The sequence below is a fragment of the Sarcophilus harrisii genome, chromosome 4 (genome assembly GCF_902635505.1).
Source record: "Sarcophilus harrisii chromosome 4, mSarHar1.11, whole genome shotgun sequence".
Taxonomy (NCBI): Eukaryota; Metazoa; Chordata; class Mammalia; order Dasyuromorphia; family Dasyuridae; genus Sarcophilus; species Sarcophilus harrisii.
In genome coordinates this window covers 347396025-347420117 of record NC_045429.1, presented here as the reverse complement: position 1 = coordinate 347420117, position 24093 = coordinate 347396025, and positions in this window count along the sequence as shown.

Here is a 24093-nt window from a genome sequence, read left to right as displayed (position 1 = left end):
CCTTAACCTGAATTCCTGACTCTGGCTGATTTTAAAATACGCGGTCATCACACCTCCTGACTCCATGTCTGAGTCCTCTATCCACAGTACCATATAGCTGCACCTATTTGTCATTTTTAAAAGCACAATAATATTCTCTTACATTCATGTACTACATTTTATTTTGTTATTCTTCAGTTGATAGGCATCCACTTTCTTTTCAATTTGCTATCACAAATAATGTTGATGTAAATATTTTGGCGCTTATGCGGACTTTTTTCTTATCAATGCCCTCTTTGGGATATAAACCTAGTAGTGGAATTATTTCTGCTGTGCAGATCATAAATCTAGACCTCATAATTCTTATTTCTTTCTTAAGCCATTCAGGAATATTTTATGGTGATTCTGTGCTCTCTAAGGGAATATACTCACAATTCTTCTACCTTATCAGGTATTGATTCATTTTTCCTTCATCTTGTAATATCTATTCTTAGGTAGCTGGACTTTTTTAGATTTTACCTTCTATTATTAATCTTTTCTATTAGTTTATCTGCTTAAGGTCTTTAGTGTTGCTTTCTTATTCTGGAAGTCTTTGTAATTTCAGTCTTTTCCCCCATATTCCCTATCACTCACTTTCAAAGAATGGAAAGTTTTGAGGTTTTCCTTTAAAACTGTCTACCTCCTCCCTTGCTGGTGAATTCATTCTTTACTGACCTTAGTTTCTGCCCCAAGTGATTTCTTGGGGGACTGAACTTGCTTGAGTAGCTCTGTCAAAGCATAAGAGCCAATGGAACAGGTCAGGCACCCGTGTGTGTGTGTGTGTGTGTGTGTGTGTGTGTGTGTGTGTGTTCAGTAAAATCTCAGAGATTAATCTTCTCTCCTGTTAATTTATAATTGCCTCCCTAGGATTCTTGGTGTCTTAAATCATGGAGACAGCTGAAATTCCTGAATCTCTTGTCCAGATTTTTTATTTTGGAGAAGTTTGAGAGATTGTGACCATTACAGAAATCTAATCCTCCATCTTGTTGATCATATAACTCAGAAGGCATAGTTGATCTGTTCTGGACCTTGAGTTCAATACTTATTTATTTCATTGTAGGCTCTCTAGAAAATCATTTGGTCATTGTTTTATGAATGTTCTTAAGTTAAAGACATTTCTTTAAATGTCATAATTATATGAATTGTTCCCCTTGTCTTACTCCCCTTTGTCTCAGTTATTATTTTTCCAGGAATCTCTGAAATTGTCTTTTGATTTTTTTCTTATGAAACAATGTTTTTCTATTACATTTATTTAACATAATTCATTTGGTCATCCTCCAATTGATGGGCATCCTCCAAGATTCCAGTTCTTAAACCTTTCCTTCCCCCCCCCCCCTTTTCACTCTTTCAGAATCAGGAAGTTTGTTTTGCAAATAATTATTCTCTCACCAATGTTATCCTCCCTCTAAACCCTGCTTTCTTGCAGGCGGCTTTTAATGGATTCTGCCTTCACTTTGTCCTCTTGGTCTGGTCTTGGTCTTGGTCTTGGTCTGGTTGGTTCTGGGTAGACTTAATTTATGATTTCTTGAAATACAGTGTCCAAGATTTGTTTTAATTGTGAATTTCTGGAAATTCAATTATTCTGAAATTATCTCTTGATTCTGTTTTCTAGCAATTGCTTTTGAGATCTTACATTTTCTTCTACTTTTTTCAATCTTTTGATTTTTTTCCTGCTGTCTTGTGAAATCAGCAGGATTTCTGCTTGGTTTATTCTAATTTTTCAGGGAGTTTGTTTCTTAGGTAATGTTTGCCACTTTATGTTCTAAGCTTTTTCTTCTAATTCTTTCCTCAAGAGCTTTTATTTCATTTTTGGAATCTTGCTTCATTTCTTCTTCACATTCACAATCTTTGTGAAAAATCTCTCTCTCTCTCTCTCTCTCTCTCTCTCTCTGTCTCTGTCTCTCTTTCCCCCCTCCCCCACCCCATGTCTGCCATCTGTCTCTCTCTGTGTCTCTTTGTCTTCCTCTGTGTGTTTTCTCTCTTGAGTTTCTCTGCTTGCCATTGTTATGACATCACTCCTTTACACTGAATTTTGGACCACTATGAATCTATAACAATATGATAATTTCTTATAAAGGTTATTGTTTTCTTCAGTTTAGTTATCTCTGCAGCTTGAATTGGAGATCTTTACCAGAGCTAGTCTCTGCCTTATATCCTGGTTCACCTGGGTCCTATGGTGATCTCTGCAGCCCAGGCTTTGGGACCCTGGATCTTTGAGGTCTGAAGCACTGGTTCATTAGGGCCCTTTCTAGTGTGTCAGGACAGAATCTTACAGATTTGGGGCTGAGGCATCCTAGTCTGGACAGTGTCTGATGGGCATTTCTCACTATTGTACCCTTACTGATTGTCAATGCACCCTGGGAAGGTACCCAGCTTTCCTGGTGTGAGTTTCTGACCCCAAGGCTTTCTGGAGGAGCCAACTATTCTAGTGGTCTCCAAACACAGCCATCTTATTTCTCTGATCTATCTCTGCCCATGCAGAGAGGTTACAAGTTTGTTTGCCTTTACTGAGGTGGATTTTATTTTCCCAGTATCTGTGGGCTTCTAACATTCTTTCTACTTAGTCGTAGGGTAGAAGTGATCACTTTCTGTAATTTCTTATTGGGTTTCTTGATCTTTAGTCAACTGGTGTGAATTGTAGGTTTTTGCTGGAACAGGTTTGGGGAGCCAAGGTTTCTGTCTCTGATCAGACAGTCATCTTGACCCTAATTTGACCAGAAACTGTTTAATAAAGAAGTGTAAAGCTGTGATAATTAATTGGAGATGAGGAGAGTGGGGTAAGTTAAAGATGAGTTGAAGGATAGTGGCGGGAGTTGAGTTATTTTATGCATTTTATAAACATGATATTAAGAAGGGGTTTGTAGGTTCACTACATTGTCATGGGGACACAGGGACCCATGACATATCAATACCTGGTTTAGACAGAATGAACTTGAGATGCTGGCAGAACACTTAGTATTCAGTAGATAGTTTATTGGAGATATAGAACTGGAGGCACAGAGTTGGGATACATCAGTAAAGAGGAGATATGAAAGAACAATCTGAACATGGAAACCAGAGGAGTGCCACAAAAAAGAGCCACAGGAAAGGACCATGAGGAGTGACACGAAAAAGGGCCATGAGAAAGGCCATGAAAAAGAGCCACGGAAAAGGCCACGAAAAAGAGCCATGGAAAAGGGCTACGAGGAGTGCCACGGAAAAAGAGCCACAAGAAAGGCCATGGAAAAGGGCCACAAAAAAAGGGCCATGGAAAAGAATCATGGAAAAAGACCACAGAAAAGGGCCATGGATAAAGGCCATGGAAAGGGGCCACAAGAAAGGCCCACAAAAAAAGGCCACGGAAAGGAGCCATAGGCTACTAGTAGTTCAATTGATTGAAAGTAGTAGAATAGTTCAAAGACTGAAAACTACTCAGGGCCAGCAGAGTTGGAAAAGTCCAGTCCATCAGCCTTCTTTTTCCTCCTTGCTCTCCTCGTGGTACTCCTCATGGCTCCTCTTGTGGCCCTTTTCCATGGCTCTTTCTCCTAGCCACTTAATCCCTGGAAAAGGGCCATGAGAAGGACCATGAAGAGTGCTACAGAAAAGGACCATGAGGAGGGCCACAGAAAAGAGCCACAAAAAAGGGGCATGAGAAAGAGCCACAAGGAGTGCCATAGGAGTTATGGCTATGAATAGTTCAATTCATTGAAAGTAGTGGAGTAGTTCAAAGACTGAAAACTACTCAGGGCCAGCAGAGTTGGAAAAGTCCAGTGCATCAGCCTTCTCTGACTGAAAGATAACCACAACAAGAAGACCAAAACTTCCCCTCCCCAGAAGTCCCAGGCTTCTGACTCTGTATTTTGCCATACCATTAATGAGTTTTTTCTGGGGCTTCCATTTTGGGGATGATTCCAGGTCGTTATGTTTTATTATTCTGGCTGTACTTTTTTTACTCTCTCAACTTACCTACCAAGGCCCCACTTTTAGCTCTCTTTTATGTGTTTTTATCCCAGGAATTGTCTTTCTTTTTTTCAAATATTTATATCATGAACCCTTAGGATAGGGTCTGGCAAACAGTAAGTACTTAATAAATACTTATTGTCTGTTTGCTTATAAAATAATGGAATCTTACTAGATAGCTTCCAATGTCCCTTCCAATTCTAAATATATAATTCCACGATATAAAAATCTTATTTATTCAGCATGAAAGACTACAGGAAAGGACTCTGATTTGGATTAGGAATAGAAAGGAGAACAAATTAGGTAAAAAAGAAATAAAACACACACATATATATGTGTATATATATATATATATTATATATATATATAGAGAGAGAGAGAGACCTAAATACATACATATATATATATATATATATATATACACATTTATGTATGTATATGTGTGTGTGTATATATATATTTATATATTTATGGCTAAAGTCCTAATCTATATGTTCTATACTAGATAATGGAATGAGATTGTATTTGTAATTCTATAGTTTGTACCTACATAGTTGTTGTATGTACATCATTTCTGGAGAGGACTAATAACATCATGGGATGATGTCTTGACTTGTGCATGAATTGGATTTAAGTAAGGTAGGAAGACACAAAATCTCCAGTCTCATTCTCCCTTCCAGAGCCATCAAAGTTCAATGGCAAGAGCGAGCTAGACTTAGAATCAGGAAGACCTGAATTCAAATCCTTCCTTATATCTTTGTTAGTTGTGTCAGTCTGGGGAAATTGCTTAAACTCTCTCAGCTTCAATTTTCTTCACTTCAAAATCTGGATAATTATAGCACTTCACAAAGTTGCAGTAATGGATCAAATGTGATAAAATATAAAAATGCTTTGTAAATCTTAAAATGCTAAAAATTATGAGCTGCTGCATGAAGCCTTTCCTGAATCCCAAATTTTTTAGTTCTTTTCCTCTGACACTACTTTGTATATATTTGTATTTATTCACTTTATATTTTTATTGATTTTATATGTACTAATTATATGTGCTTGTACTATGTATTATGTAGATTTGTTGTACATATGTTTTATATATATTATATATTCTTGTTGTCTCCCGCACTAGAATATAAACATTTTTTTAATTACATAAAGATTTTTTTCATTCTTTGTTCTTGTAACTAGGGCCTATCACACACCTACCATATAGTAATTACTTAATAAATACTACCTGATTAACTGATAATAACAATAAAAATAAAGCTAAAGTTATAACATTCTCCACAAAACTCTATTCCAGGCCTTCATCTTGGTGTGGAGGTGATCTCGGGCCTTTAAGAGCTATGCCATACAGCAAAATAACATTTTGGTCAGGTATACTTATTGTGTATCTAATTTATTTTTAATATATTTAACATCTACTAGTCATCCTGCCATCTAGGGGAGGGGGGGGGGGTAAGAGGTGAAAAATTGGAACAAGAGGTTTGGCAATTGTTAATGCTGTAAAGTTACCCATGTATATATCCTGTAAATAAAAGACTATTAAATAAAAAAAAAAAAAGAAATTTAAAAAAAAAAAAAAGAGCTATGCCAGAAAAGCACAAATTCTAGAAGGTTTTACTGCGGCTAAAAGGCTTCAAATAAGGACCTGCATGCATTATGGCAGCCATCTGAAAATCAGCCTTACTAATTTCAGAGAGACTCCTCATTAGTCTTAGGGATGAATTCTTTGGTTCTGGCAATCCATGAAACAGAGAATACTATAATATAATCCTCAGAATTGTGCTGCTTTTTTCTCTTTTGCATTGATTATGGTAGAGAAGTGGAAAGGGGATAGAGTGTGCTAAGAATCACACATTTTTATCTATATATAAACTTTATCTTTGCTGTTAATGCACCAAAGCTGAGATCTTTGTTGAATGATTGAATAGATATATTTCTGGATAAACAGAATCATATAAATCTTCATATTCTTATTTTAAGTGAAACCAAAAAATAAAAAAAATAAGGGATTTGCAGTTAAGTAGAAGGATGGCCTACAAACTCTCTTTGGAAAGGGAAATGAAGGAGTTGATGAGCAATAAGAAATATCATTTTGTAAGATATTTGGTTGTGACAGTAATGATACATATTTGGAAAAAGATCATCTTGAAAATAATTTCAGTTTATATACCAGCATCTGTTGCAGAAGATGAGGAAATAGAAAAATTCTATGAAGTATTCCATAATATCTTATAAATTAAATTAATATACTTTGATATTCAGTAATTCAATGAAAAGGTGGGAACAGATGGGGATGATAAAAATATGTTGGCAAATATAGATCATAAATAAAGAATGAAAGAGGATAAATACTTGTAGACCAAATAGACTCTTCATGCCTATACATTATTAATTTTTTCTTTAAAAGAATTTGAAGTCTATGGAAGATGGAATCAAGATGATGAAGTAGAACCATCAACTCATTTGAATTCTCCCAATATATCCTTCCAAACAACTTTAAAATAATGCATCAAATTTACTTCTAGTGAGACATTTTTACAGTCCAAGAAAACTTGGGAGGTCAACAGAAGAAGTCTGTGACCCTAGAATAGAAGCTAGCCCAGAGCATTTATGGCAACAACATGAGCTGTGGGCTTTGGAGGGCAGATAGGAATACTAGTGCTTGTGGCTGCAGGGGAGCAAGGGCTCTTCCTAGATAATATACAGACAAGGAGAGCAGTGATTGCACTTCTCTCAGGATTATACCACTTTTGAAGCACCAAAAACCTGTACTCACAGAACTAGGTCTGAAACAATAGTACAAAAAAGGCTGCCCTAAGGGACAGTGTCTCCTCATCCTTAGGTGAGTAGAACCTAACTTTAACATAAAGTTCAAAGTGAAAAAATAGGCTGAGAAAATGAGCAAACAACAACAACAAAAGAATTGTATCACAAAAAGCTACTATGGTGACAGGAAAGATCAAGATACAAATTCAGAAGACAACAATGTAAAAATAGCTCTAAGCAAAGCCTCAAAGAAAAATACACATTGGACACAAGGCCAACAAGAATTTCTGGAAAAAGCTGAAAAAAGGATATGAATGGTAGATGAAAAATGGAAAAAGAAATGAGTGATGCAAGAAAATAATAAAAAGTGAATTAACAATGTGGTAAAAGAGGCACAAAGAAACTGAAGAAAAAACTACTCCTTAAAAAACAGACTTGGCCAAAGAGGGACAAAAGCTCACTTTAAAAAAACCTTTCTTTTAAAATTAGAATTTGACAACTGGAAGCTAATGATTCCATGAGACATTAAGAATGATGAAAAAAAGTTTTGAGTTTGAATTTTAAAAACAGAAGAAAGTGTAAAATATCTCATTGTGAAAAATAGATTGAGAAGAGATAATTTAAAAATTATTGGACAAACTGAATGTCACAATAAAAAAAAAGGCCTAGACATCATATTTCAAGAAATTATAAAGGAAAGTTACTTCAATATCTTGGATAGAGAGGGTAAAATAAAAATGGAAAAAATCCACCAAACACTTCCTGAAAGTGTGCTAAAGCTATATCTACCAGAGTTCCCCTTTCTTACTATGGGTTAGACTGTTTTTTTTCCCCAAGAGGTGTTAACAAATTTAAAACGTAATTGGCCTTTTGATAGAACAAAGCTTCTGATTGGGCTTCCTGATGACCTAAGGTCATAAAAGGGCCCACCCATGTGAAATCAGGTCCCTTTAGACTCAGCAGGTGTCCTAAGACTGCAAATCACCACACCCCAACCTGATGACAAATGAGTTTCTATTTGGAGGGAAAGGAGGCCTGCCCTATTTGACCTAAGACTTATATCCTTATTGAATTTGTTTTTGTTACTGCTGACTTGTTTCAATTATGTCTGACTCTTCATGACCCATTTGGGGTTTTCTTGGCAGAGATACTGGAGAGTGATTTGCCATTTTCTTCTCTAGCTCATTTTGAGAGATTAGGAAATTGAGGCTGACGTTGTGCAGCCCTTAGGAATTTACCCCCCCTCCCCCCCAACGTGGCTATCTTGTTTTAGTTTACTTTATATAGCCAAAATTCCTAGTCCAAAAAGTTGTTGGTCGTCAGATAATAATAGTAATAATGGGTTCCCGAGACTAATAAGCAACAATAACGCTGTGCTTAAAGTTAATGCTGACTCAGAAAGAAATGCTGACTCAAGTGGTATCTGCCACTTGACCTAGTGCCTCAATTCCACCTCTAAACTACAAAATTAGCTTATCAGTGATTTGAAGCATCTGGTTTCTTTTACTTTTCCCTATAAATTTATCTTCTTTCTCCTGACTCTTTGCTTTGTTTTGGAATTTAGCCCACTTTAACTGGTGTTACAATTATAATTAACTTTGTCCCTTGACTTGGAGATGGGACTGAGGCTGCAAATTCTTTTGAGACACTGGTCTGGAATCCCAACATTTTTGGGGTCCCTTTGAAACTCAACAGGGAAAACAGGGTTAAGTGACTTGCCCAGGGTCACACAACTAGAAAGCATCTGAGACTGGATTTGGATTCAGGAACATGAGTATTTCTGACTTTAGGTCCACCATCCTATCTACTGCACCACTTAGTGGCCCGTCCTTGTTAAATATCAGGGTGTAGTAAATCATTTATTAGTAGTTCAGTGATCTACAAGTTCATCATTTCATTCTAACACAGATTAGGAACTAATAATGCTTTGGCCTAAGTCAGGGCTGTTCCAATTGTGTGGAATAGTAGCAGCCACAAAAACAATCAGACTCTCCAAGTTAAGAAAAAGCCAAAAGGGGTTTATTATGATCTCTCTCAAGAGAAGGCATTTCCCATGTGACAAGGTGTTTGTCAGTAAAGGCTTACAAAGCATAAACTGCAAAACACAAGATTAAATAGAACAGAAGCTCCTCCCCAACCCTTTGAATTTTCTCCCATTATTTGGGAGAGTCCAAGTTTATGCTTTAAACACTTAAATCTATCTCAAAAACAAAAGAATAAACTGCCTTTAAAAGAAGTAGTTAAATGCTAAATAAGAGTTAGTGGGAAACAGCAGTGGAATGTTCATTCAAGACAATCTAACACCTGGTTTTTTAGCTATAGCTCTACTTGTTATTGCAAAAGTCTCAAGTCATAATTAGGGAATAGTTTAAGGTCATATTCCTATAAAGGGGCTTCCCACACACTAATAAAGGGGATAATATAATTTTTATATTTTTTACATCCTACTGACAAATTGCATTCCAAAAAATTCTGTAAATTTGTAATTTCACCAGCAATCTATAAGTGTATCTGTTTATCTAAAACTTCCCCATCACTGAATCTTATTGCTTTTAATTATATTTACTCAGTTGAATGAATGAGGTGTAATACCTCAAAGTTGTTTTTAATTGTCATCTTTTCAACTATTTTTGAAGGCCAACCTTTTCTAGTGATTATCGCTAACAATTTATGCTTTTTATCGAAAAACTATTTATATCCTTTGACCATTTAGTTATGATAGATGGGAAATTGACACTATGATTTTTTAACACACACACATATACACAGGCAACTCTGCAGTGAAGTGGATAAAACTCTGTACTTGGAATCAAGAAGATTCATTTTGATGATTTCAAATTTGGCTTCAGACACTTAAAAGCTATGTGACCCTGGGCAAGTAAATTTAACATTTTACCTCAGTTTCCTCATCTGTAAAATGAGCTGGAGAAGGAAATGACAAAGCATTCCTGTATTTTTGCCAAGAAAACTCCAAAATAGGGTCATTAAGAATTAGACATGACTAAAATGATTGGATCTAGACAATTTAGATATGTAAGGAATACATACATATACATAAAATATATATGCATATGCACATATATGCATATGTATGGATTACATTGCTTTCAATTTCAGAGAAAGAAGGATGAATTTCTATTCTATGGGTTTATCACAACTATGACCTACTGAGTAAATAAAAACACTCCCCATATTCTAGGAAGTGAAACCAAGGAATAACTGGGCAAGGTAGGTAACAGGTGTTAGCTGAGGACAAAAATAGTTCCTGCCACATCAGAAACCACTGGTGATGTAATAAGGACTCTGTTTCTCCCTGATCTTTGTGAAGGATAGGTCACCTGGACTGGGGAAATTCCTAAAAATGATCCCTACCCACCTGAATCTCCCTTGGGAAAGCTACCTGGTTCCCATCAGAATCTCCCACTCCCAACTGATCTGATAATCACTTGGTCTGGGAAACAATCATCACCCTTTGTTGAATTGAAAATTAGCCCCAAACTATAGAAACCTAATATAATCAAAGGCTTCACTAGTTCCTTTCAGGATTTGGCCCACTGAGGAAGTTGCTTCTCAAGGTAATAAACCCATTTTTTTTTGCCAAAAAACCTTGCCTGCAGATCAGGACTCTGAATTCTTTCACAAAAACCTGTGAAAAATCTGCCAGACCGCCCAGGGACTCCATCGCTGTTAGGGTACCTCTCCCCCTTCATTTCTCACACCTCAATACTAATATATGCAGATTTCTATATTCTTTACTCCAATTCCTTTTTACTCCTGCTTATGAGGGCAGGATAAACTAAAGAAACACCATGAACTCTCACACATTGGATTTATCAGTCCAAAATACTGGGAGAAAGCTAGTCTAAATCAGTTACAAGACTGGGAGGTGCCTCTGATTAGTACTACAGATGTCCTCTCTCTAATTCCATCTGTACAGACCTCTTTAATCAGATGCCATTGAGCCTATAGAGGAGGAAATAATGGACTGATCTATTGCTGCTCAAAGCTCAGAAACCTTTTTCAGGTGTCCCACAAATCCATAATTCACTGAGAGGTTGGGGATAGAGAAGGGACCATGGACATAGTAATTTATAATTTAATTAGCAGCTATCTTTTCTATTTAAAAAAAAGATAATGTAGATTTGTTAGTTTGGACCAAGAAAGTTAGGTTATAAGTAGAGTCAGATCAAAGGAGGATTCTTTCTAGTTAGTTACTGCCATTGGTTTGCAGACTTTCTACTACATACTATGTCTTTCTCATGGGGCAGAGGGAGGATGGTAGAAGGAAGGCACATCCAACTTAGCTGCATGAGGATCAATAACTTCATTGAGGAGAATCAAGAAACAAGGGAATTTTAATTGTTACTGAGTCATTGGGATGAAGGATGTGTGCATGTGGAGTGGGCCCAGACTGTAAGATTTTTGGTACAGGAAGGGATGAGTTGTAGTTCTCTCTACTGGAGACAATCACCAAAATTGGTTAGATCACAAATCCAAAAGAATAACAAAGTATTTGAATAGGTGTACGTGGGAGTGAATGAAGAGATGTTTTTAAATTGAATCTCACAAATAACTCTCTGAGGAGAAAAAGATGCTCCCCAAACTGGTAGCAAAGGCAAAAAGCTTAAGTGATAGGGCTTACAAACAATTTTAGGATAGATTGAAGAAATAAAATTGTTATTTGTTATTATATATGGTGCATTGAGTAGGGAAAGAGTGAGATAGAAAAGGAAGGAGAGACATAAAAAGACAGAGAGAGAAAGGGAGACGGACAGAAATAGAGGCAGACAGAGACAAAAATTAGGGGAGAGAGACAAGGATAGAAGAAAGAGTAATAAAGATATATAGGAAGGAAGGAAGGAAGGAAGGAAGAAGGAAACAATACAAATTATACATACCTGTTGCACAAAAGCAGGATCAATTATATGTAATCTCCAAACCTTTTTTGGACCAGTGCTATGATTTCATGGGTGTGATGAGCATCTAGTAAGGAATTTCCTCTACCCACATATAGATCAGAATCAGCTCTGCAAATTATAGACAATATATGAGACAATTAACTGAAACATGAAAGGTGAGAGGGTGACTAGCTCAAGGTCACACAGCCAGTATTTTTCTGAGGTTGAAAATGAAATCCAAGTCTTCCTTATTTTGAGGACAACTTCTGGGAGTTTGTGCCAATGACATGCCTTTCTAATGCCAAGAATTATTATTATAAAAACAAAAGGCTAATTAGGTGTATTAAAAATACCCTGAGTGGAAGTTAAATTAAAAACTGGAAATATTAAGAAATATTTTTCTCTAAAGTCTTTTCTAATTTCTAGGAAAAGTCTCTTAGAAAGTTGGGAGATGAACTTTTCTTAGGGTACTGGATTAATAGTGAAAATCAGACTTGGTTCTAGGACTTCCCTCTTCTCCCCTTCTTTGAGAAAAGATTCTGGTATTGATGAGATGACAAGTAGTCCTATTGTTTATCCTAGGGGTCCCATAGATCTGTTGATGGGAAGTTGTCCAAGAGGGAAGGGAAAGGTGACTCCACTATTTTGGAACATCAATCCAAAATGTATTATAATTACCATTTTCCTTGTTCAAGATTCCTATAAATAGTTCCCCCAATGGGCTTGGGGAGTGGTAGGTATAGGAGGATAAGGGGAAACTATGTTAGTTTGGAAAGCTCTCATTTTCTAAGCTAGAAATGACATGTGTATTGAATAACAATAAAAATTGTTTCTAGCAGACTTGGGTCTAAAACTCTTCAGAATTTTAGTACAATATTATGAGTACTTATACAACACTCAGTGTGCTTTACAAATGCTGTTATACAATCATTTCAGTTGTGCCTGACTCTTTGTGACCCCATTTGGAGTTTTCTTGGTAAAGATACTGGAATGGTTTGAATTCAGGTCCTCCTGATTCCAGGCCTCACTTTCTATCCACTGTCCCCAAACATTTTAACTTAACAACCCTGAGAGGTAAATGCTATTATGACCCCATCTTGTACATGATAAAGTTGAGACATAAGTATTATGGATTAGGACACTGAAGTGCCTAGTTGCATCTTCTTGCGACCCAGAAATTCTGTGGAAAGAGATGCACACAAAACTAATGTGAGAGAGATGATTTATTTGGACCTCTATTCTATTCTAGTCAGTAGTCATCAATTTAATAGAATCCTATCAAAGTTCGATATATAAGGCCCCAGAGCTGGAAGCTGCAGATTCTAAGTTCACTTGCTTAACTATAGGAAGTTAACTAAGTAGCCTCCACCCTTGTTTTTCCTTGTCATGGTGACCATGCCCTGTGTGGAAAATCCATGTATCTTTGTATCTCTGGACCAATCTCTTGTCCAATAAGAGCACGTGATCATCTTATGTTGGTTTAGGTCACTGACTATGATAACTTGTACCATTTCCTCCTGCCCCACCCTAAGGAGAAGCCTGTTCATCTTGTGAAGAGATATTCCTTACTTTGCCCACTTGTGACCCTGCTCACATATATTTTGCTTATTTTAGCTTATGTGTCACATGTCAATCAATAGAATTTTTCTATATTTGATATAGCTGTTTTGAATGACTGGACCTATGAATAGGGCCCTGGAAGGAGGCATTCCAGATCATGAGGAAGACCTGAGGTTCACTTCATTAGAGGGAATCTTGGATCCTTTAATAAAGTGCCATTGGCTCAGACCTCTGCCTCAGTCCCTCTTATTGCAGGTGGGATCATTTTAATCCCCACATTAGGATGATTAGGATGACTAGTACAAGCTTTATTAAGGATTTCCTTACAGGAACCCCCACAGTGGTAGCACTTTGCAATGAATGGCAAGCAGCCAGTGATTGGTCTGTTGTAGGGGCTTTGCTCTTAAGCTATTTATATATTTTCTACTGAAAATGCTCAAAAAGGGAGTCATCCCTGCAGGATGTACAGGGTAGTGTGACTGAAATAACAGGATGTAAAAATGTTCAACAAAGCTATACTTGACTACCAGCTGTATCTTGGTCTAGCCAGGATATTTATGAGTTTCTTGCTCCCCATGATTCATTTAACTCACACTGAATTTAGATGACTTATTCAAAGTCACACAGCTATTAGAGGTCTGATTTAGGATTTGATCTCAAATATTCCTGGCTCCTGCTCTCAGGTCTCTATAACACATAGTTGCCTAGTATTAATATTTTTCTCTGACAATTGGAAAGTGACAGGAGGAAAATAGCAGGAAAGTCTAAAGGAACTGAATTGTGAGAACATGTTAAAGTTGACTATAGCTTTTTTTCCATTTTAATTTTCCTGTAATTTTAAGCTGAACTACTAAACCAAGTGTTTCCCTCAAATTGTATAGAAGCAGATCAGTGTTTGTGTTCCGATAGCTTATTTACAGTCACTCTATATTCCAACTATAAGAAAAGAAAATATACTTTTAACAAGGCTTCACAAAAATTTGTCAAATCATAATAGCTTGTAATAGCTAAATCCTAGAGTTATACTTAAAAAGACCTGAGTTTGAATCCTGTATCAGATACTAACTGTGTGACCTGGCTAAGTCATTTAAGCACTATAGCCTTTTATTTATTTGCAAAAATATTGAAAATAGATTCTTCTTTTTTTTATTGGTTTATAAGCTTAGTCATATTTAGACTTTTTTCTTTATATTTGTAAAGCTTTATATTTTCAAAACATATGCAGATGGTTTTCAACATTCATTCTTGGGAAACCTTGTGTTCCAAATTTTTTTTTCTCCCGCCCTTCTCCATACCCTCTCCCCTAGATGGCAAGTAATGCAATACATGTAAATATGTGTAATTCCTCTCTCTCTATATGCACAATTTATCATGCTGCACAAGAAAAATCAGATCAAAAAAGGAAAAAATGAGAAAGAAAATAAAATGCAAGCAAATAACAACAAAAAGTGAAAAAATATATACAGGGGAGAAAATAAGATGGAAGAATATATACAGCTGGCAATCATAGCTGTGAAGGTGAATGGGATGAATTCTCCCATAAAACGGAAGCGAATAGCAGAGTGGATTAAAAACCAGAATCCTACAATATGTTGTTTACAAGAAACACATTTGAAACTGAGAGATACATAGAGTAAGGGTAAACGTCTGGAACAGAATTTGTTATGCTTCAGTAGAAACAAACCAAAAAAACAAGGATAGCAATTCTGATCTCAGATAAAGCAAAGGTAAAAATAGATGTAATTAAAAGATATAAGGAAGGAAATGACATTTTGTTAAAGGGTACCATAGCTAATGAAGTAGTATTAATACTAAATGTATATATATACCTGCATCTAAATCCTTAGAGAAAGGTAAGTCAATTATAGGAAGAAATAGATAGCAAAACTGTACTAGTGGAGGCTCTCAACCTCCCAGGCTCATAATTAGATAAACCCAACCAGATAATAAACAAGAAAGAAACTAGGGAAGTTAATAGAATCTTATAAAATTTAGATATGATAGCTCTCTGGAGAAAATTGAGTAGGGATAGAAAGGAATATGCCCTTTTTCAGCAGTACATGGCACCCTAGACAAAAATTGACCCTGTATTAAGGCATAAAAACCTTACAATCAAATGCAGAAAGGTAGAAATAGTAAATACTTCCTTTTCAGATAACGATGCAATTAAGAGCTAAGGAAAGATAGACTAAAAGCCATCTGGACATTAAATAATCTAATTCTAAATAATGAGTGGGTCAAACAATAAATATAAAAACAATCAATAATTTCATCCAAGAGAATGACAATAATGAGACAACTCCATACCAGAACTTATGGGATACAGTTCTTAGGGGAAATTTTATATCTCTAAATAGTTATATGACTAAAATAGAGAAAGAAGAGATCAATGAATTTGACATTCAACTTAACAAAGCTAGAAAAATTAAAACCTTCCAATTAAATACCAAATGAGAAATTCTGAAAATCAAAAGAGATTAACAAAATTGAAACTAAGAAAATTATTGAACTAGTTAATAAAACTAAGAATTAGTTTTACGAAAACATCAACAAACTAGATGAATCTTTGGTTAATTTGATTAGAAAAAGGAAAGAAAAAACCAAATTACTAGCATCAAGAATGAAAAGGGTAAACTTCCACCAATGAAGAAGAAATAAAAGCAAGAAGGAGGAGCTATTTTCCAACTGTATGCAAGAAATCTGACAATCTAATCGAAATGGATGCATATTTACAAAAATATAAATTGCCCAGATTAATGGAAGAGGAAATAAATTCCTTAAGTAGTCCCATCTTAGAAAAAGAAATTGAACAAGCCATTGTGAATTCCCTAAGAAAAAAATCTCCAGGGCCAGATGGATTTACAAGTGAATTCTACAAACATTTAAAGAACAATTAACTCCAATACTATGTAAACTATTTGGAAAAATTGGTAAAAAAAAAAAAAAAAAAAAAAAAAAAAAGGCATCCTGAAAAATTCCTTTTATGACACAAATATGGTACTTATATCTAAACCAGGAAGAGTCAAAACAGAGAAAGAAAATTATAGACCAATCTTCCTAATGAAAACTGATGCAAAATTTTTAAATAAAAGAGATTATAACAACTTATCAGCAGGGTAATATACTATGACCAAGTGGAATTTATACCAAGAATGCAGGACTGGTTCAATATCAATAACAAAACTAACAGAAATCATGCTAATCTCAATAGAAACAGAAAAAGCTTTTGATAAAATACAATACCCATGCCTTTAAAACACTAGAGAGCATAAGCATAAAAGGAGTATTCCTTAAAGTGATAAGCAGCATCTATCTACAACCATAAGCAAGCATTGTTTGTAATGGAGAGAAGCTAGAAGGATTCCCAATAAGATCAGGATGAACAAGAATGTCCATTTTCACCACTATTATTCAATATTGTACCAGAATTGTTGGCTTTAGCAATAACAACAACAACAATAACAAAAAAAGAAATCAGAGGAATGAGAATAGGAAATGAGGAAATAAGACTATAACTCTTTGCAGATGATATGATAGTATACTTAGAGCCTCCTGGATCTATCCAAAACCTCCCTGAAATACTAAATAGCTTTAGCAAAGTTATAGGAAATATAAAATAAAGCCACACAAATCATCAGCATTCCTATAAGCCCAGCAGCAAGAGATAGAAAGAGAAATTCCATTTAAAATAACCGTAGATAAAATAAAATATTTGGGAGTCTACCTACCAAGACAAAATCAGGAACTAAGAATACAATTAATTACAAAACACTTTTCAAACAAATAAATTCAGATCTAAATAACTGGAAAAATATCAATTACTTATGGGTAGGCTGAGCTAATATAATAAAAATGACAATTATGCCTACATTGCTCTACTTGTTCGGTGCCATACCAATCAAATTATCAAGAAATTACTTTATAGAGCTAGAAAAAATAATGACAACTCAACTCGAAGAATAAATGGTCAAAGATTTCAATGGAATTATTGAAAACAAAATGCAAATAAAAGTGGCTTAGCTATACTAGTCCTAAAACTCTTTTATAAAGCACAGTCATCAAAAACATAGGGTACTAGCTAAGAAATAGAGAGGTGGAGCAGTGGAATAGGTTAGATAGACGTGATATGATAGTCAATGACTATAGTAATCTAGTACTTAATAAATCTTCAAATTCCAACTTCTGGGATAAGAACTCACTATTTCACAAAAATTGGTGGGAAAACTGGAAAATAACATACCAAAAACTTGGCATAGACCTGCATCTCACACACCATACCAAAATAAGGTCAAAATAGGTACATGATTTGGGCATTTGTGTTCCAAATCTTTCCCCCTTTTCCCCCTTCAACCCCTCCCTTAGACAGCAAACAATCCAATGCATGTTAAACATGTGCAATTCTTCTATACATATTTCCACAATTATCTTGCTGCACAAGAAAAATCAGATCAAAAAGGAAAAAAAATTGAGAAAGAAAACAAAATGCAAACAAAAAAAAAAGAGTAAAAATGCTATGTCCACACACAGTCCCCACAGTCCTCTTTCTGGGTGCAGATGACTCTCTTAAAAATAAGACCATTGGAGTGGCTTGAATTACCTTTCTATTGAAAAGAGTCACATCCATCAGAATTAATTACCATATAATCTTGTTATTGCCATGTACAATGATCTCCTGGTTCTGCTCACTTCACTTAACATCAGTTCATGTAAATCTCTCCAGGCCTCTCTGGAATCATCCTGCTGGTCATTTCTTATAGAACAATAATATTCCATAACATTCATATACCATAATTTATTCAGCCATTCTCCAACTGATGAGTATTTACTCAATTTCCAGTTTCTAGCCACTACAAAAAGGGCTGCCACAAACATTTTTGCATGTATGGGTCCTTTTCCTTTTTTTAAGTAGTGATTACTGCTGGACAGTTTGATAACCCTTTGGACATAGTTCCAAATTGCTCTCCAGAATGATTAAATCACTTCACAACATATACAATCTATTAGTCTCCCAGTTTTTTCATATTTCCTCCAACATTTATCATTTTTTTCTGTCATTTTAGTCAATCTGAGAGGTCTGTAATGGTACCTCAGAGTTGTGTTCATTTGCATTTCTCTGATCAATAGTGATTTAGAGCATTTTTTCATATGACTTGAAATGGTTTTAATTTATTTATTTGAAAATTGTTCATATCTTTTGATCATTTATCAATTGGAGAATGACTTGTATTCTTGTAAATTTGAGTCAATTCTCTATATATTTTAGAAATGAGGTTTTTTATCAGAACCCTTGAATATAAAATTTTTTCCCTAGTTTTCTTTTTATCTTTATATTCTTCTATGCATTAGTTTTGTTTTGTACAAACACATTTTAATTTTAAATTTAATATAATCAAAATGATCCATTTTGTATTTCATAATGTACTCTAGTTCTTCTTTGGCCATAAACTCCTTTCTCCACAGATCTGAGAGGTAGACTATTCTTCTAATTTGCTTACAATATCACTTTTTATATCTAAATCATGAACTCATTTCTATCTTATCTTGGTATAATAGGGTGTTAGGTGTGGGTCAATGCCTAGTTTCTGCCATACTATTTTCAAATTTTCTCAGCAATTTTTGTCAAATAATGAGTTCTTATGCCAGAAACGGAGGTCTTTGGGTTTATTAAACACGAGATTACTAGAGTCATTGACTAACCTATTCCACTGATCAGCTACTCTGTTTCATAGCCAGTACTAAATGGTTTTGATGACTGCTGCTTTATGATATAATTGTAGGTCTGGTATAGCTAGGCCACCTTTATTTGAATTTTTTTCATTAATTCTCTTGAAATTCTTGACCTTTTGTTCTTCCAGATGAACTTTATTTTTTTCCCTAGCTCTGTAAAGAAGTTTCTTGGCAGTCTGATTACTATGGCACTGAATAAGCAGATTAATTTAGACAGAATTGTGATTTTTATTATATTAGCTCTGCCTACCCACGAGTGCTTGATATTGTTTAGATCTGACTTTATTTGTGTGGAAAGTGTTTTGTAATTGTGTTCATATAGTTCCTGACTTTGTCTTGGCAGGCAGACTCCCAATACTTTATATTATCTATAATTATTTTAAATGAGATTTCTCTTTGTAAATTTTGCTGCTGGACTTTGTTGGTAACACATAGAAATGCTGATGATTTATGCAGATTTATTTTGTTTTCTGCAACTTTGCTAAAGTTGTTGTTTCTAATAGTTGATTCTCTAAGTTTACCATCCTATCATCTGGATAGGGTGACAATTTTGTTTCCTCATTCTCTATCCTAGTTCTAAATAAAGGCCTCATTTCTAAAACATATTTTTTAAAAAATCAGGAAAATAAATGTCTTCCTGACTCCAGACCTGGCACTCTGTGTACCATGGCGCCACCTAGTGATCCATATATAAATTCGTTTGGTTTTTTTAAGTCATTATTGGTTTTGAGAAGCAAGAAGAAGAGACCCCAGTGTGGGTCTCGTAAGGAAACCATAGCGGAGAACTATGAAGTAAAAAACAAAGAGGCTTCTGAGCAGCCAGATCAGTGAATGGAACAAAGGTGGAGCTTCCCAAACCTTTACTCAGAGTTTCATTCTCCTGAGGTGATGGAAACAAAGGTTTTAGAGGTAGAAGCTGCCCTTAGAATCATCAGGGTGACCTAGTCATTTGACAGATAGGGAAACTGAGACTCAGAAAGGTAAAATTCAGTTCAATTCAGTGTGTCTTTCAAAAAAAAACTCAGGAATTTATTTTCTTTTAAAAAATTTTTTAATGTATTTTGTTTCCCAATACATGCAAAGATAGTTTTCAACCTTGTGTTCCAAAATTTTCTCCCTCTTCTCCCCAAGACAGCAAGCAATTAGATATAGGTTAAATATGTTTAATTCTTCTAAACATATTTCCATATTTGAAAGACATTTATTTTCAATGTAAAGTACCTCATTCTTATTTTATCTTTACATGCTCCATTTATACAAATTGTCTTTTAAAACAAGATGCTCAACAACAAATGGTACAGATCAATTATCAAATTATCGCCTAACAGTACTTTTGTTGTTTTTTGAGAGAGCAGATGTCATGCCTACAGTTTAAAAGAGAAAACTGCCATCTTTACCAAGGGAAAAAAAATCAATAAGCTATCCCTCACTCCTATACCCCCAAAAGGCATTGAACTAGAGAATAAAGGAACTAAATTTAGAAGTTTCACTGATGGAAATGATTCTAAAAATTCTAAAACATGAAAAGCACCTCAGTAAATATTATTTGGGGCATCTAGTATGTACTTTCTAGAGAAGAAAATGGGAAACTAATTTAATATCATGGTCAAAAAATCTCAAATGGGGTCACAAAGAGTAGGGCATGACTGAAAGGAATGTGCAACTACCAATTCCAAGGATACAAACACAGGAACGGGCCCTGCTGTATATTCTATAAAAATAGAATAGACTTAGACTTACTCTATAGAATAGAAATAGACATATTCTATAGAAATGTCTTGTGCAAAGGCACATAATTAGTGAATGGCAGGGCTGAAACCGAATCACTCTGACTCTAAAGTAAGTAAAATTAGAACACAGGGTTTTGGAGGGGCGAATGTCAAAAATGTTCCATGTAAATACATTGAAAATAAAAAGCTTTAATTAAAAAAAGGAAATTATACTTCTAAAACAAAGGAAAGTAGCCTTGACATACACACACACATACATATATACATATATAATCATGGAAGATTGATGAGATGTATGGTAGAGAACACATCAAGCATTGTGTGAACCTTAGAGCTTTATAGAAATAGTAGTTATTATTTTGGTGATGTCTGAAGATAGGTGATTGAGAAAGACTGGCATTAGGGGGTGTGTGTAAGGAGAGAATGAGTGCAAAATGTGCTATAATTTAAAGTTTAAGGACCATAGAGTAAAGGGCAGGAGATGACCCAATGTTATAGTGTGTATGTGGGGCAATCTACAGGTAAAGGGTTTCTGGCATTGGGTAAAAGGGATGGTTGGTATAAGGACAGAGCAGTTATGATAACACCTATATATGTCAGGGTAGAAGAGATTCTATGAGTCAACTGGCATGAAATGTTCATTTTTTTATTGTAAGTTTATTTTTAATACACATTATTTTATGAATCATGTTGGGACAGAAAAATCGGAGCAAAAGGGAAAAACCATGAAAGAGATGAAAAAATGGAAAAAAGAAGTAAACATAGCATGTGCTCATTTACATTCAGTCTCCTTAGTTCTTTTTCTGGATGCAGATGGTAATTTCTGTCCAAATTGTTTTGGCATTGCTTTGGATCACTGAACCACTAAGAACTAGGTGGCTTAGTTGATCATAGCCCATTCTTGCTGTTATTGTGTACAATGTATTCCTGGTTCTGCTTATTTAGCTCAGAATGAGTTCATGTAAATCTTTCCAGATCTTTCTATAATTGGCTTAGTATTCTTATAGAATAATAATATTCTATTACTTTTATATATTTTTGTTTAGCCATTCCCCCAATGATGGGCATCCACTCATTTTCCAATTCTTTGCTACCACAAAAAGAGCTGTTACAAACATTTTTGCACAGGTAGGTCCTTTTCCCTCCTTTATATTCTTGGATGTCATAATGTCACTGCTGGATTAAAAAATATACATAGTTTTATAGCCCTTTGGGCATAGATCCAGATTGTTCTCCAGAATGGTTGGATCACTTCACAACTCCACCAATGCACCAGTGTCCCAGTTTTCCCATTATCCCCTCCAACGTTTATTGTTATCTTTGCCTGTTGTCTTAGCCAATCTGAGAGGTATGAGAGGTATCTTAGAGTTGTTTTAATTTGCCTGAAATCTTCATTTTTACAAATGAGGAAAATTAAGTTCAGAAAGGTTATTTGCCCAAAATTGCATAGGCTATAAGTAGCAAAGTTGGGATTGGACATGAAATCCATAATAATGTCTCTTCTGATTCCAGATCTACACTATAGCTCTTTTCCATAGGGAAGAATTATAACCTTTATTTTTGGCTTTCATCTGGCTAGAGGAGCAGGAGCACAACTTTGTTGTTCAGTCGTTTTAGTTTCTTCCAACTCTATAGGACCCCATGTCCGTGGGATTTCCTTGGCAGAGATAATGGAATAATTTAACATTTCTTTCTCCAGCTCATTTTATAGATGAGAACACTGGGGCAAATAAGGTTAAGTAACTTGGTTGGTATCACACAGCTTGTTAAATATCTGAGGCTGGATTTGAACTCAGCTAAGCCCAGCACTCTATACACTGTGTTACCTAGTTGCCCAGGGGCATACCAGGCCTGGTTAAAGCTGATGAGGAGTACATTGAATCAAAGCCCTAAATTACAGAAGTCTCCAGCCTTAGGTTAAGATGTAGGTTTTGCTACTTACTAGTTTTATAAATTTGAATGTCACCTTTCAGGGTCACACTTTACTCATATAGATTAAAGAACTTTGATTAAATAATCTCTAGGATCCCTTCCAGCTCTTAACTGCTAAACTTCATTGAAAGTTTGAGTCCTGGTCTTGTCTCTGCAACTAATTAGTAAATAGTGACACCTTGGGCAACTCTTCAAATGAGGGAGTTGGATGGTCTGAGATCTTTTGGAAATTTAAACATTTTATGTTCTCTGTTCTAACATTCTATGTTTTGAGATTTCTCAAAATTCTGACAGTACATGGTCTCCTAGAATATTCTATGTTCTAAAGTAATTTCCAGTTGTTATATTTCTCAATTATTTCCATCTTTATTCAGGAAGACCTGAAATCAAATCCAGCCTTAGCACTTACTATGTGACCTCAAGCAAGTCACTTAACCTTATTTATTTCAGTTTCCTCATCTGCAAAATGAGCTAGAGTAGGAAATGGCAAACTATTCCAGTATCTTTGCCAAGAATACCCCAAAAGGAAGCATTGAATTGTATATGAATGAAAACCAAAACAAAGATAGTAATAATAGTAGCTAGCATTTATAAAGCCTTCTGAAGTTTGCAGGATGATTGATAAGTACAATAGGCTTGATTCTTGCTTTCACTAGTATGTTTCAGGGGTTAATGCAGAAGAAAGCTTCAAGACCCACAGAATTATTATACTTAAGTCTTCTGATAATTTTCAGTAGGAGGTATGTATTGTAACATCCCCAGTAGTTGGGATGTTAGACAACACTTTTCCTGAGACATTTTGATTTCAGTTTTCAGGTGAAAGCAAAACTATTTCATTATATTTAGGAATTGATTATATGGCGCCATTTTGTTTAATGAAGGATACGCCAAAGAGCTATTCCACATGTGTAGGTTTCTTCTACTAAAAATGAAAGCCATGAATGAGTTAAGACCAATGAATTTTTCTAATGCATCAAATGTAATGGACCAGTTGGCACTTGTTGGCCCTTAAGCAAACTGCTCATTAAAAATTTAAAAAGAAATGGAACTTTTTTTAATGACCTGGGTTGTGGAATGGGTATGCAATAGGGTCAGATCAAGATATATATTTAGTTGATGCAAGCATCCTCACACTGCTTGAAAAGTATGGCCCACTGTGAAAACAAACATCTTTACCTTCTGGACATTGTGATTGTTTGTATCTTCTGTCATGGACCTGGATCCAAAAGAGGCATATTGCTTATTGTCCGCTGTAAAAGAAATTTGACTGATGGATTCATTGTCATAGGAGTAAGAATATTCTTTCTCTGCCTTGCACATTACATTTTTAGCTTTTTTATCGTAAGATTCATATGAAAGTTTAACATCAGATGAATTGGGTGGAGATATTTCTTACTAGTTTTAAAATCTGTTTATCAGAGAATTTCAGATATTTTATCAAAAAGGATACAAGCAAAACTATATTATTATGAATTTATTATTCAAATTACAAATTCAAAAAATTTCCTGCCAGAGAGGTGATG